Source organism: Bufo bufo, chromosome 6 (genome assembly GCF_905171765.1).
Source record: "Bufo bufo chromosome 6, aBufBuf1.1, whole genome shotgun sequence".
NCBI classification, from domain to species: domain Eukaryota; kingdom Metazoa; phylum Chordata; class Amphibia; order Anura; family Bufonidae; genus Bufo; species Bufo bufo.
In genome coordinates this window covers 76,059,237-76,073,198 of record NC_053394.1, presented here as the reverse complement: position 1 = coordinate 76,073,198, position 13,962 = coordinate 76,059,237, and positions in this window count along the sequence as shown.

Genomic DNA, 13,962 nt, shown 5'->3' with positions numbered 1-13,962 from the left:
TAAACTAGGATAAACTAGAACTGCAACCCCTCCCTTTGGTAGGAAACTGTCATGGTTTTACCTTCTTGCTGTTCTCCTTCGTTTGACATGTGCTGGCGGCCATCTTGGTTTCTGGGTTTCTTTTAGCCTTCCACCCTGCGGCTCCTCCTTCCCACTGGGAGGAGCTGGATGCCTAGCTCATATATATAGGAGGTCTGTGGCTTCAGTTCCTTGCTTGGTCCTCCTGTGTTCACATGCTTCTAAGACTGCTGCTGCTTCTGGTTCCTGATCCTGGCTTCGTCTGACTACCCTGCTGGTTCCTGATCCTGGCTTCGTCTGACTACCCTGCTGGTTCCTGATCCTGGCTTCGTCTGACTACCCTTCTGGTTCCTGACCCCTGGCCTCTCAAAGACTCTGCTTCGGTTTCACCATCCGTTTGGACTTTTGCTTTACAGCTTTATTTTCAATAAAGCCTTCTTATTTTCACTTATCTCTTGTTGTACGTCTGGTTCATGGTTCCGTGACAGAAACAGAACTGGTCCACTTCTGCCCAAACGGGGGGAGAATGGAATGGTAAGTTCCATTCTATTTAAGGATCTCTATGCCATATACGCTGCCACCTACTGGTGAACCAGACACATTACATGAACATAACAGTTTCAGAGCAATATTATCAATGCACAGCAACAAAGGACCTGAAATCAATACACAGATGACATTGTGGTTAGCAATTAAAGACAGTAGTAGGGTGAAGAAATGGAAATACCACTCTGGGGTATTACATACACTATTCCTGTAATGTGACATCACTCTGTGCAGTATGCATGTACTGTGACATCAAGATGTGAATTATTCCTGTCCTGTGACATCACTGTGTGCAGTATCCTTGTACTGTGACATCACTGTGTCCATTAACCCTGTACTGTGACATCAAGGTGTGAATTATCTGTTACAATGACATTTTGCTAGTGCCACTGTGCTGTATGATCAGGTATCAGCTTCTTGTGGGTTTGAATTTAGGCTGGTGTTTCTATGGCAGTTCATGTTGCCACTGTTCCGTGCGTCCTGGTCTTGGTTACTCGTGGGTGTTGAAAGGAATTTTTCATAATTTTATTATTTAGACATCATAGATTATACAAGGACTCATCTCTTGTGGAATGCAGTATCCTGAATTAGCAGATCTCACACCCTGCCAGTTGCTGGACACAATAGCAGCCTCCCTTAACAAAGGGCTATTTAAAATCATACCTCACATACAATGTCAGAAACTTATGACAAGTCATTCAACTTATTAACATTTAGAGTAAACCTGGTCAATATGTAAAATAACCCTTTAATGTATTGTATATAGCAGATACCAGTATTGTTTAACAAAGTTTGTTGTAACTTGCCACATATTATGTTCCCACCCCCAAGGCCTCCTAAGAATACCAGTATTCTTTCAATTGTATTTTGCCAGACACTATGCTCCCACCCCCAAATGCCCTATAAGTATGTGCTGTGAAATACAGTTTTCAGATATTGACAAACCAAGTTGAGTCTGGGCTGATCTTTACCTCCTGGCCAGAGCAAATCGGATATTCATTGTACAGGGAAATATTCACGGGTTGGAGGTCTGATGCCTCATCATATAACCATCATAAACCTGCCTGAAGAAAAAACGCTAACAGTTTGGTGTCAGAAGGTGGGATCTGCCAAAAAACAGTATCGGGTAACTGATTCTATATTTTTTTATATATATTATTACTACTCTATACTGTAAGAGTGGATTATTTGAACCCGGTAAGCGCTTCTGTAGCGTCTCCCAGGAATCTGATATTCCTAAAGAAAAAAAAGGGATCTGAAGTCCCTAGGAATCTGATGTTCCTAAAGAAAAAAAAGGGATCTGAAGTCCCTAGGAATCTGATATTCCTAAAGTAAATTAAAGGGGTCTGGAGTCCCCTAATCTGAAAAATAGTACTGTGTGCAACGACTATCCTTTGCTAAAACTGTATATTGCTGTATAGTTGCTTAAGCATTTTTAGTCATATATATATATATATATATAAAATCACAAATACCGCAGCAGCACAGTCAGACCACGTGCACTGGGTGCAATTCCTCACAGAGGTCGGCTTCTCCTCCACGATACGTACTTTTCAAATAACGAGGCAGCACTTCCAGGTTTTGGTGACAGGGTGAAGACCTGACAGGGTGAAGACCTTATTTGAAAAGTGTATATATATATATATATATATATATATATATATATATATATTGTGGCAATGTGAACATTGAGGTGTTGTTTCCCCAGGTTCCAGTCCGGGACTTAGGGCATGCTCATGTCCAGGGATCCTATTTAATCCTGCTAATGGATCCTGGATGTGTCTCACTCTGGAGAGTGTGCAGACAGAGGCCTGGTGAGGCTCTGTCAGTGTGGTCTCAGCTAGGCAAGGCTGAGGGGCCACGAGGCTATGCAATAGCCTGGACTTTGGGGGACTCAGCGACACCCAGGAACAAGCATTGAAAGGTCAGAGTCAGGAGGACTGCTAGACCACAACCCCCTCCAAAGGTACTGCATTTGTTACAGCCTGAGGGCTGGTGGACTGTATGTCTGGGGTAAGCCGCACCTGGTTCCATGTGTGAACGCTATCGTATAGCCGAGTTAGGGATACGATGTTTATTATGTTTAGGTAGAGCCCAGACGGGCAGGCTTTTGTTTTATGCCATGTTGTGTATGAAGAGTGTAAAATAAATTGCACTGTTTGGACCTGAAACCCAGTGGTTATGAAGATCCTTGTGAGAATGACCCCCGAATGAGAGGCGATCCCTTACATATGGTGGAGGATGCGGGCAATAACAGCAGGTTGCTAGGGGCAACGACCTGACGCGGAAAAGAGAAGGTGCTGCTGAATGTTGCCAAGGAATTGCTGTGTTTCTGTGCAGTGTCTTAAAGGGCCGGAAGCCTGCTTGTTCGCTGGAGCTGGAGCAGGTGCTGCTGGAAAACTGCTGGTTAATCTGGACTTTATTTTTCTGAGGTGTAAGGTGTGCAGGGATTTAAAGGGCACAGTAAAAGAAACTGACCTGTGAAAATGGCTGCCAAATGGTGGAGCGCGTGGGAAAAGTCCTGTGAGATGGTGATCGGGGGGATCCCGCTGCTGGTTGTACTAGACTCCCGCCAACAAGTGTCTCAGGTCCTGCCCGTAATTCTGGACTTTCTGGAGAGAGGGCCAGAGACAGATGTCACCGTGTCTCTGACCTTTATAACAGACTATGGCCCTGTGCAGTGGGAGCTCTTAAAATGTGAGACCCTGGAAGTGGAGTTTGTGCTTGGCAAAGACTTCCCGTTATTTTGGCAGCTGTGGAGAGGAGAAAATGCTACAAATTGTGTACCTGGAGAATCCGATGAACAGCAGATATGTGCCGTTGCCAAGGGCAACCGTCGGGAAGACAAAGAGGTGGAGAGTGATGCGGTTCTCAGGAGTGCATATCTTCCCTGCGACTGTGTCCGGAGTCCTAGAGAGGAAGTGCGGAGGTGCAGTAAAGCTGTTGCTAGGAGCAATCACAACCTTGAGGAGTGCGCGGGAGAGAATGTCACTGCTTTACCGGAATGGTTTATTACAAAGGGTAAGACTGTTCCTGTTATTAACTATGTGGTAGACCTGGACCACCAGAAACAAATTGTGTCTAAATTGGAGAAGAAACATAAGATGTTGGACAAGCTCCTGGCTGAAGAGAAAACCACCTCGGCCAGATATGCCGAAGAACGTGACCAAGCGGAGACTGATGCTCGAGAGAAGGCGACCAAGGCCCTCTCCTTGGCTAGAGCCCTTGAAGAAGTGCTTGAGGAGCGAAATGAATTAGAGAGGCTGAACAAGCAACTCAGAGCAGAGATGGAAGCTCTCATGAGCTCAAAAGATGCCATCTATGAGTTGGAGAAGCCTAAGCGTGCTGCTGCACAGCAGGTGGAAGAAAATGAGAAACTGCAAGAGGAAGATCCTCTGGAAGGTGCCAAGAAGTCAGAGCCTGGTAAAAGTGGGTCTGGAGATGGTGGTGCCGGGGTGCTGGCCAAGGCAGAGAAGGTGGAAAAGGTATCGGCTGAACCAGTTGATGGGGCTGATGTGCATGCAGAGGCCAAGAGTCTCATGACAGTGTGTAACCAGGACCAGGTCGCAAAAGACGTCCCCTCTGCCTACAAGGTCTTCCAAGTAGCCAGCAGCCTGCTGGGGAAGAGATATGAGGAGATGGACGACCAGTTTGCAGATCCAGGCTATTACGATGGGCTGTCTCTCCTGACTCCTCCCCAAAAGGAGTCCAGTGTCTTGGGTGAGCCTCTGGAGAAAACGCCAGAAGACAAGGAGTATGCTGAAGACCCCAGTGCCTCCAACCTTGATGCGAAAGGGAAGGAGGAATTAAGAAAGCAAGGATATGATGCCATGTCCCTGAATGGTGAGAAGGGTAAAAAAGTAAAGGAGGACACCAAAGAGACCAAGGCCAAGGAAGCTAAGGCCGAGCTCTTGAAGTGGGAGAAATCCTTGGATGTTCCAGAGATCAAGGGTAAAGCCGAAGTGGGGAGAGGCAGTGAAGAGGCAGAAGACCCTGAAACTGAGGCACCATCTGAGGAAACCACTGCTGGAAAAGAAGCGAGCGGGGGCAAGCCAGCTCTGCTGACGGAGCTTCGCAAAGACAAGAAGAAAAGGCCTAAGCGTCTGCAAGAGCCAGCGAAGTCAAACAGAGAGTCGGTCGTTTGCATAAAAATAAATTCTGAAGGGAGTTCCAGAAGCCGAGATCGAAATTCTAAGAGTAAAGGAAAAAGAAATGTACGATCTACTGTTAAAATAAAGAGACAAAAAGAAGCGAGTCATAAGAAGCGTGCTCGGCTGAAGCAGCTGTGTAAGTCAAAGAGCGAGAAAGATAAAAAAATAAAAAGAGAGGGTCTGCCTGTCACATGGACATGGGAACATTGTAGACAATGTCTCTTGGGCAAGATGTCAGTGTGGGTAACAAACCAAGCACTGATGGCATGGGTCTGGCAAAATAAAGGGAAGCCTCTGACCCTGACCACATCTTCCAGGGGGAAGGTTGAGCCAGGCGATGGCAAGAAAATGCGGATGCCCTGTCACGAGCATCCAGTTGGTACATGTGTTCACCCCCACAGGTTTGAACAGAGGGGGGGGATATGTGGCAATGTGAACATTGAGGTGTTGTTTCCCCAGGTTCCAGTCCGGGACTTAGGGCATGCTCATGTCCAGGGATCCTATTTAATCCTGCTAATGGATCCTGGATGTGTCTCACTCTGGAGAGTGTGCAGACAGAGGCCTGGTGAGGCTCTGTCAGTGTGGTCTCAGCTAGGCAAGGCTGAGGGGCCACGAGGCTATGCAATAGCCTGGACTTTGGGGGACTCAGCGACACCCAGGAACAAGCATTGAAAGGTCAGAGTCAGGAGGACTGCTAGACCACAACCCCCTCCAAAGGTACTGCATTTGTTACAGCCTGAGGGCTGGTGGACTGTATGTCTGGGGTAAGCCGCACCTGGTTCCATGTGTGAACGCTATCGTATAGCCGAGTTAGGGATACGATGTTTATTATGTTTAGGTAGAGCCCAGACGGGCAGGCTTTTGTTTTATGCCATGTTGTGTATGAAGAGTGTAAAATAAATTGCACTGTTTGGACCTGAAACCCAGTGGTTATGAAGATCCTTGTGAGAATGACCCCCGAATGAGAGGCGATCCCTTACAATATATATATATATATATATATTGTAAGGGATTACACTCTTAGGTAGGGCGGCGATGACAGATTCTCTTGCAGACCGCAGAGTTAAAGTCCAAATGTTGCTTTATTTGTCACACTCCGGCAATACAGGCAACCCCAGTTATAATTCACTGGGTAAGCTGAAGGTCCAGCACCACAAAACATAAACCAAAATAAACACCTGCCCGTCTGGGCTCTGGCTAATACAGTGAAGTTCCTAACTCACCTATTGAACACAGTTCACACAGAGAACTCGGCTTCTCTAGCCAGCAGGGCAGCCAGCTTCCCAGACTTTCTCCAGGCCTCACTTTCCTAGACTGACAGCCTGGACTGTGCTTTGTTTCCCCTTGACGATCCCAGCTGGCTTCAGCTGGGGATCCCTCAGGCTAGAGGAAAACCTGTCCCGGAATGGGGTGGACTGCGGAGGTCCCTCTACCAATCCTACCTTCTCCCAGTCCAATAAAATCCAGCCCATAAACTTAACAAAACTGTCTCAGCAACCTACACATTGCTGAGACCATTTTAACCTTCTGGATTTTATTTACCTCACCCAGTTAAGGAAGCTGGGTGGGATATACACCCCTTCCAGGACTCTACCATACACTTTTCTGTTCACCTTACCACATATCCCCCCCCCCCCCCCTTCTCCAGACCGAGGTCTGGATATTTTTAGCCAACAAGCAGTGTATTCTCTCTGTTTTGTTTCATCCAAGTTAAAAGAGTGTGATCTGTTACCAACTGAAATATTTAAGTGACTCCAGAGCCCATTTAATGGCCAGACACTCTCGTTCTACTATGGCATAATTTTTTTCTCCCGGGGTCAACTTCCTACTTAGGTACATCACTGGGTGCTCCTCCCCATTTATCACTTGTGACAATACCGCTCCCAAGCCTGTCTCAGATGCATCAGTCTGGACCAGAAACTCTTTTCTGAAATCCGGGGAAATGAGCACTGGCTGTTGACAGAGAGCGGACTTTAGGCTTTGAAAGGCCTTTTCTGCCTCTGGGGTCCACTTCACCATTACTGACTTAGGGCCTTTCGTTAAGTCAGTCAATGGTGCTGCCATCGAGGAAAAATTCGGTACGAACCGGCAGTAGTACCCTGTTATGCCAAGGAAGGCCCTGACTTGTTTCTTTGTTAAGGGCCTAGGCCAGTCTTGTATCGCCTCTACTTTATTGATTTGGGGTTTAACTAGCCCTTTACCAATAATGTAGCCCAGATATTTTGCTTCCTCCAGACCCACTGCACACTTCTCAGGGTTTTTGGTTAGGCCAGCATCACTAATGGAGTCTATAAGGTGACTTCTCCAATCAGATGAAAAAATGACCACATCATCAAGGTAAGCGGCCGCATAGTCACGATGTGGCTTCAAGTTAAGGTCCATCAACCTCTGAAATGTAGCAGGGGCTCCATGTAACCCGAACGGCATCACTGTGTACTGGAACAGCCCCTTTGGAGTGGAGAATGCCGTCTTTTCTTTTGCATCATCTGATAATGGTATCTGCCAATACCCTTTTGTAAGGTCAAGGGTCGTGATGTACCTTGCTTTCCCAAGCCTCTCAATTAGTTCATCTACTCTGGGCATGGGGTACGCATCGAATTTTGAAACCTCATTTAGCTTCCGGAAATCATTACAAAATCTCTAAGTCCCATTAGGCTTCGGGATTAAGACAATAGAGCTTGACCACTCACTGGTAGATTCCTCAATGACCCCTAACTCAAGCATGTGCCTGACCTTAGAGGATATCGCTTTTCTGCTTCTGGTATCCTGTAGGGCTTTAGATTCACCTTACTGTGGGGCTCAGTTCTCACGGAATGTTTTATCAGGTGGGTACGGCCTGGTAGGTCAGAAAATCTTTCTCTATTTTTCTGCAGAAACTCCTTTACTTCTTGTTTCTGAGGTACTGGCAGTGCCTCACAAATTTTTACCAGAGGAATTGGTGGTGACACCTCCTTACTCATGGTCTGTGCAGCCACCAATGACTCCCGATCTTTCCATGGCTTGATCAGATTGACATGGTAAATCTGGTAGGGTCTTCTCCATCCTGGTTGGTGCACCTTATAGTTCACCTCGCCCACTTTTTCCACAACCTCGTAGGGACCCTGCCACTTTACCAGAAACTTACTTTCTACAGTGGGAACTAGAATCAGGACCCTGTCTCCGGTATTAAAGTCTCTTACCTTGGCAGACCTGTTATAAATTCTGCTTTGAGACTCCTGAGCTCTTTGCAGATGTTCTTTAACAATGGGCATCACTGTCGCTATCCTGTCTTGCATATCAGCCACATGTTCAATGACGCTCTTATAGAGAGTAGACTCAGCCTCCCTAGTTTCTTTAGCTACATCGAGTAAACCCCTTGGGTGAAGGCCATATAGTAACTCAAATGGTGAGAACCCTGTAGAAGCCTGAGGCACCTCCCTAACAGAGAACATAAGGTAGGGTAGGAGGCAGTCCCAGTCCCGACCATCCTTTTCGACCACTTTTTTTAACATCTGTTTCAGCGTTTTGTTAAACCTCTCGACCAACCCATCTGTCTGTGGGTGGTACACCGAGGTACGTATCTGGGTGATTTTGAACAACTTGCACAACTCTTTCATGACCTTCGACATAAAGGGGGTACCCTGGTCCGTGAGAATTTCTTTAGGGATCCCCGTGCGGGAGAACATGAAAAATAATTCCCGGGCAATATTTTTGGACGCCATGTTTCGCAAGGGTACCGCTTCTGGGTATCGTGTGGCATAGTCCAACACAACCAAGATATACTGGTGTCCCCTAGCTGACTTAACAATAGGCCCCACCAAGTCCATGGCAATTCTTTCAAAAGGTACCTCAATGATGGGAAGAGGCACCAAGGGACACCGGAAATGTGAGGCCGGGGCACTTATCTGGCAGGTTGGGCAGGACTCGCAGTATATTTACACTTCCTTATATACTCCAGGCCAGAAAAATCTTTGTAGTACCCTCTCCTGTGTTTTGCTAACACCCAAATGACCCCCAAGTACGTGGTTATGTGCGAGATCTAGTACCATACGTCTATAAGGTTTTGGCACCAGAAGCTGCTCCACAATTTCATTGTTGCATTTATTAACTCGATGCAGCAGGTTTCCATTCATGGCAAAATGCGGAAATTTGGTGGTACACCATCTATCACAGTAACATTTCCGTGAGAACTCATGAGAGTGGGGTCTCTCAATTGCTCTGTACCAAAGTTACCCTGAGACACCTTTATATCCAACACATTTTCCCCAGTTGGGGAAACTTCATCTTCGCCAGCTAACACCTGCAATGGAAAATTGTCATTATCAGGTACGTCACATAACCCCACATTTTCAGACAATTCAGTTAACAAAACATCTTCATTTTGCACCTTATCGGCACCATTGTCTTCAATTGTCTCCTCCATTAAACTATTGGATTCAATGGGCCACTCATAGCAATGATTATTTAAAGGAGACGGCACAGATTCTGCAGGAGTGTTTCTCCTCTCCCACAACTTCCAAAACAAGGGGAAGTCCCGGCCCAATATCATATCATGCATAAGTCTTTTGACGACCCCAACTTCATAGGATACAGTCCCAGCTGGAGTCTCCACCTTAACGCAAGCCACCGGGTAGGATTTTGCATCCCCATGGATGCACAACACATTAATTCTTTTGTCCGGCACATAATTCCCAGCCACGAAGCTGGCATGTACTAAGGTGACCAGACTACCGGAGTCCAACAGAGCCCTGACGGAGCAGTCATTTATCACCAGGGTACACATCTGCGGCTCAGTCTCTAGTCTTGGGGAGGCCGCACAAACTGGCACCGCATACAATGACTGTCTCCGGCTCCCGGCACACTCCATGGGCTCTGAGGTAAGAGGGCAATAGGCAGCAACGTGTCCCCACTCATGGCACCTCCAGCACTGGGGCACCCCGGGTCTCCTAGGTGAGAAGACCTCTCCGGGTCTGAACTGCCCGGGAGACTCAGCCTTATGCCCATGCCCAACTTCTAGAGCCTTATTCCCTCCTGCACCCTTCCACACACCCCCAACAGCCGGAACTCTCTTACCCACAGAGGACACTGGTCGGGCACTCCGGGGAGGTGTTGGTGTGGTAGGGACATCATGGAGGTAGTCCTCAGTCGACAGGAACCTTTCCACCAGGTTTAAGAGCTGATCCGCAGTTTGGGGGTCTCCATGTCTGACCCACCGTTGCAGCTCCGCTGGGAGGGCTCTGAAGTAGTGATCCACCATTACTTTTTCCACAATCTGGTCTGTGTAGAAGTCTCAGGTTCCAGCCACTTCCGTACAAGATGGAGGAGGTCAAACATCTGAGATCGGGCAGGCTTGTCCATGGTGTAGCTCCACGTGTGGACCCTCCGGGCACGAACCGCTGGTGTAACGCCCAAACGAGCCAGGATTTCCATTTTTAATTTGACATAGTCCCGGACATCCTGCTCCCTGAGGTCATAGTAGGCCTTTTGTGGTTCGCTGGACAAAAAGGGCGCAAGGACCTCTGCCCACTCTGCTACTGGCAGCCTTTCTCTTTCGGCCACCCTCTCAAAATACGGTCAGGTAGGCCTCAATATCATCATCAAGTGTCAGTTTTTGTAAGGCCCGCTGCACAGCCCTCCTCACATTTAAAGTCTCTGGGGGGCTTACCTCCACACGCGGGGTTGGAGCTACAACAGTCTCTCTCAATACAGCAATCTGCTCCAACAGTAAACGATTGGTTTCCTCGTGTCTCTTTTTATCCTCAGCATGTCTTTTTCTTTCCTCCAGATTGGCCTGTAAAAACATCTTCATCATTTCCTCCATGGTATTTGGTGAACTTTGCAAAGTGCAGAAGCTTTTACCCAGGACATTAAATCATCAACTGTTACGCCGTTGCCCTTAGAAACCTGCTATTGCCTTTTTCAGCAGGTACACTTGCCTGCATCTGACACCAATTGTAAGGGGTTACACTCTCAGGTAGGGCGGCGATGACAGATTCTCTTGCAGACCACAGGGTTAAAGTCCAAATGTTGCTTTATTTGTCACACACCGGCAATACAGGCAACCCCAGTTATAATTCACTGGGTAAGCTGAAGGTCCAGCACCACAAAACATAAACCAAAATAAACACCTGCCCGTCTGGGCTCTGGCTAATACAGTGAAGTTCCTAACTCACCTATTGAACACAGTTCACACAGAGAACTCTGCTTCTCTAGCCAGCAGGGAGCCAGCTTCCCAGACTTTCTCCAGGCCTCACTTTCCTAGACTGACAGCCTGGACTGTGCTTTGTTTCCCCTTGACGATCCCAGCTGGCTTCAGCTGGGGATCCCTCAGGCTAGAGGAAAACCTGTCCTGGAATGGGGTGGACTGGGGAGGTCCCTCTACCAATACTACCTTCTCCCAGTCCAATAAAATCCAGCCCATAAACTTAACAAAACTGTCTCAGCAACCTACACATTGCTGAGACCATTTTAACCTTCTGGATTTTATTTACCTCACCCAGTTGAGGAAGCTGGGTGGGATATACACCCCTTCCAGGACTTTACCATACACTTTTCTGTTCACCTTACCACAATATATATATATATATATATATATATATATACACTCACCTAAAGAATTATTAAGAACACCATACTAATACAGTGTTGGACCCCCTTTTGCCTTCAGAACTGCCTTAATTCTACGTGGCATTGATTCAACAAGGTGCTGATAGCATTCTTTAGAAATGTTGGCCCATATTGATAGGATAGCATCTTGCAGTTGATGGAAATTTGAGGGATGCACATCCAGAGCACGAAGCTCCCGTTCCACCACATCCCAAAGATGCTCTATTGGGTTTAGCTCTGGTGACTGTGGGGGCCCTTTTAGTACAGTGAACTCATTGTCATGTTCAAGAAACCAATTTGAAATGATTCGAGCTTTGAGACATGGTGCATTATCCTGCTGGAAGTAGCCATCAGAGGATGGGTACATGGTGGTCATGAAGGGATGGACATGGTCAGAAACAATGCTCAGGTAGCCCGTGGCATTTAAACGATGCCCAATTGGCACTAAGGGGCCTAAAGTGTGCCCAGAAAACATCAACCCACACCATTACACCACCACCACCAGCCTGCACAGTGGTAAGAAGGCATGATGGATACATGTTCTCATTCTGTTTACGCCAAATTCGGACTCTACCATTTGAATGTCTCAACAGAAATTGAGACTCATCAGACCAGGCAACATTTTTCCAGTCTTCAACAGTCCAATTTTGGTCAGCTCGTGCAAATTGTAGCCTTTTTTTTCCTATTTGTAGTGGAGATGAGTGGTACCCGATGGGGTCTTCTGCTGTTGTAGCCCATCCGCCTCAAGGTTGTGCGTGTTGTAGCTTTACAAATGCTTTGCTGCATACCTCGGTTGTAACTAGTGGTTATTTCAGTCAACGTTGCTCTTCTATCAGCTTGAATCAGTCGGCCCATTCTCCTCTGACCTCTAGCATCCACAAGGCATTTTTGCCCACAGGACTGACGCATACTGGATGTTTTTCCCTTTTCACACCATTCTTTGTAAACCCTAGAAATGGTTGTGCGTGAAAATCCCAGTAACTGAGCAGATTGTGAAATACTCAGACCGGCCCGTCTGGCACCAACAACCATGCCACGCTCAAAATTGCTTAAATCACCTTTCTTTCCCATTCTGACATTCAGTTTGGAGTTCAGGAGATTGTCTTGACCAGGACCACCCCCCTAAATGCATTGAAGCAACTGCCATGTGATTGGTTGACTAGATAATTGCATTAATGAGAAATAGAACAGGTGTTCCTAATAATTCTTTAGGTGAGTGTATATATAGTTGAATTTTACTGTATAGACTGTGTATAGACTATGTATAGATTGTATGCGAGTTCATGCTGAAATTGAAGGTATAAAATTGGCCATCCAGAATAGCTTAAAATCTGCCATAAATTCAGGAGTATTCATGAGCCTGGATTAGAAGAAATAGGATGAAAAACACATAAACTGATAAGCATAAGGTTTGTCAATAAGTATTTTTGCACTAAACACAAACATAATCATCCTTAGATAAACCTTCAAATTCAACTGATCTCATTGTATATTTTTAGCTGAGGAAAATGGGCAATTCTTATGGTAAGAAGGATCCCAAAAAGAAACTGAATTTAAAATTTAGAACTGAAAATCATGTTCCTAAGTCTGCTGCAAATCACTCTATGGTAAAACTGTCTCCTAATTGGGGGAAAGTCCAAAAATGTTTGTCCAGAGGTGTTTAGGTCCATTTTATATTGATACTTGGGTTGATAATATGTGTAATTGGACAGCAGGGATTAAATGTACTGACCCGTTCCCAAAAGAAGGGTCTTTTTCAGATTTTCATATGGCCATGATCAAGGGCCTATGTCTAAAAGACGCTTTTCCATGGTACAAAGGAGACCCTCACTGGGATAAAATGTATGTGAAAACTTGTGGACAAGCTTGGATATCAGTGCAAAATTATTGGACTGACTTGACAGTTCAAATACAAGACAGCAAAGTAAAACCCCCATTGGAACTCCAACTCCTGCCCCACCCCCATATGTGCCACATCTTTATAGATGTGTCATCTTTCCTGTGTGAGGGCATCCTAGTTGGACATCGTTTGTCTCCCTTTGTCTCCTTTCCCCTCCTCCCCTGTTATGTTGTTTGGTGTGGTTTATGTCATATCTGGTGTTTCATGTCAGGTCGGTTTGGTGTTGTGATCTGCATGGATGATTGATATTTTGCCCTGTCTGTTGTTACCTCCGAAAGGGGGTACCATTAGTTTCCCGGAGGGGTGAACCTAAAAGATATTTGCAGCCTTGCCTGGAGCCACCTTGCATCGGTGTCCGCACGGGGGTCCAGGTTGTTTAGGTGTTTTTCCATCTTTGCTGCGGCAGGTAAGTGTTTGATGTTCTGGTGTGCTGTTGTTTCTCCAGGTGCTTACCTGCCGTGCAGTTGCTGCTTACTCTATCTTTTCCCTTCTGTTACTAGGTCGCTGGAGACTCCGGTTTGTCTGTTTCCTTGAGGAACCGGTTGTCTCCTATCCCTGACCTCTATGCAAGGGACCATTAGGGTCAGTAGGATCCAGGTTCCAGTGTATGAGCCCTCCCACCTTTAGGGGGTGCTCATACGGTCAGGAGATCAGGGTCAGGATTAGGGTGGCTGTAGGAGGTGACCTGCTCCCTATCCCTGTTTTCGGGCTTAGTAACAGCTCTAATTATACGGTGGGGGTTTCCCCCACTCCCCAGCGTGA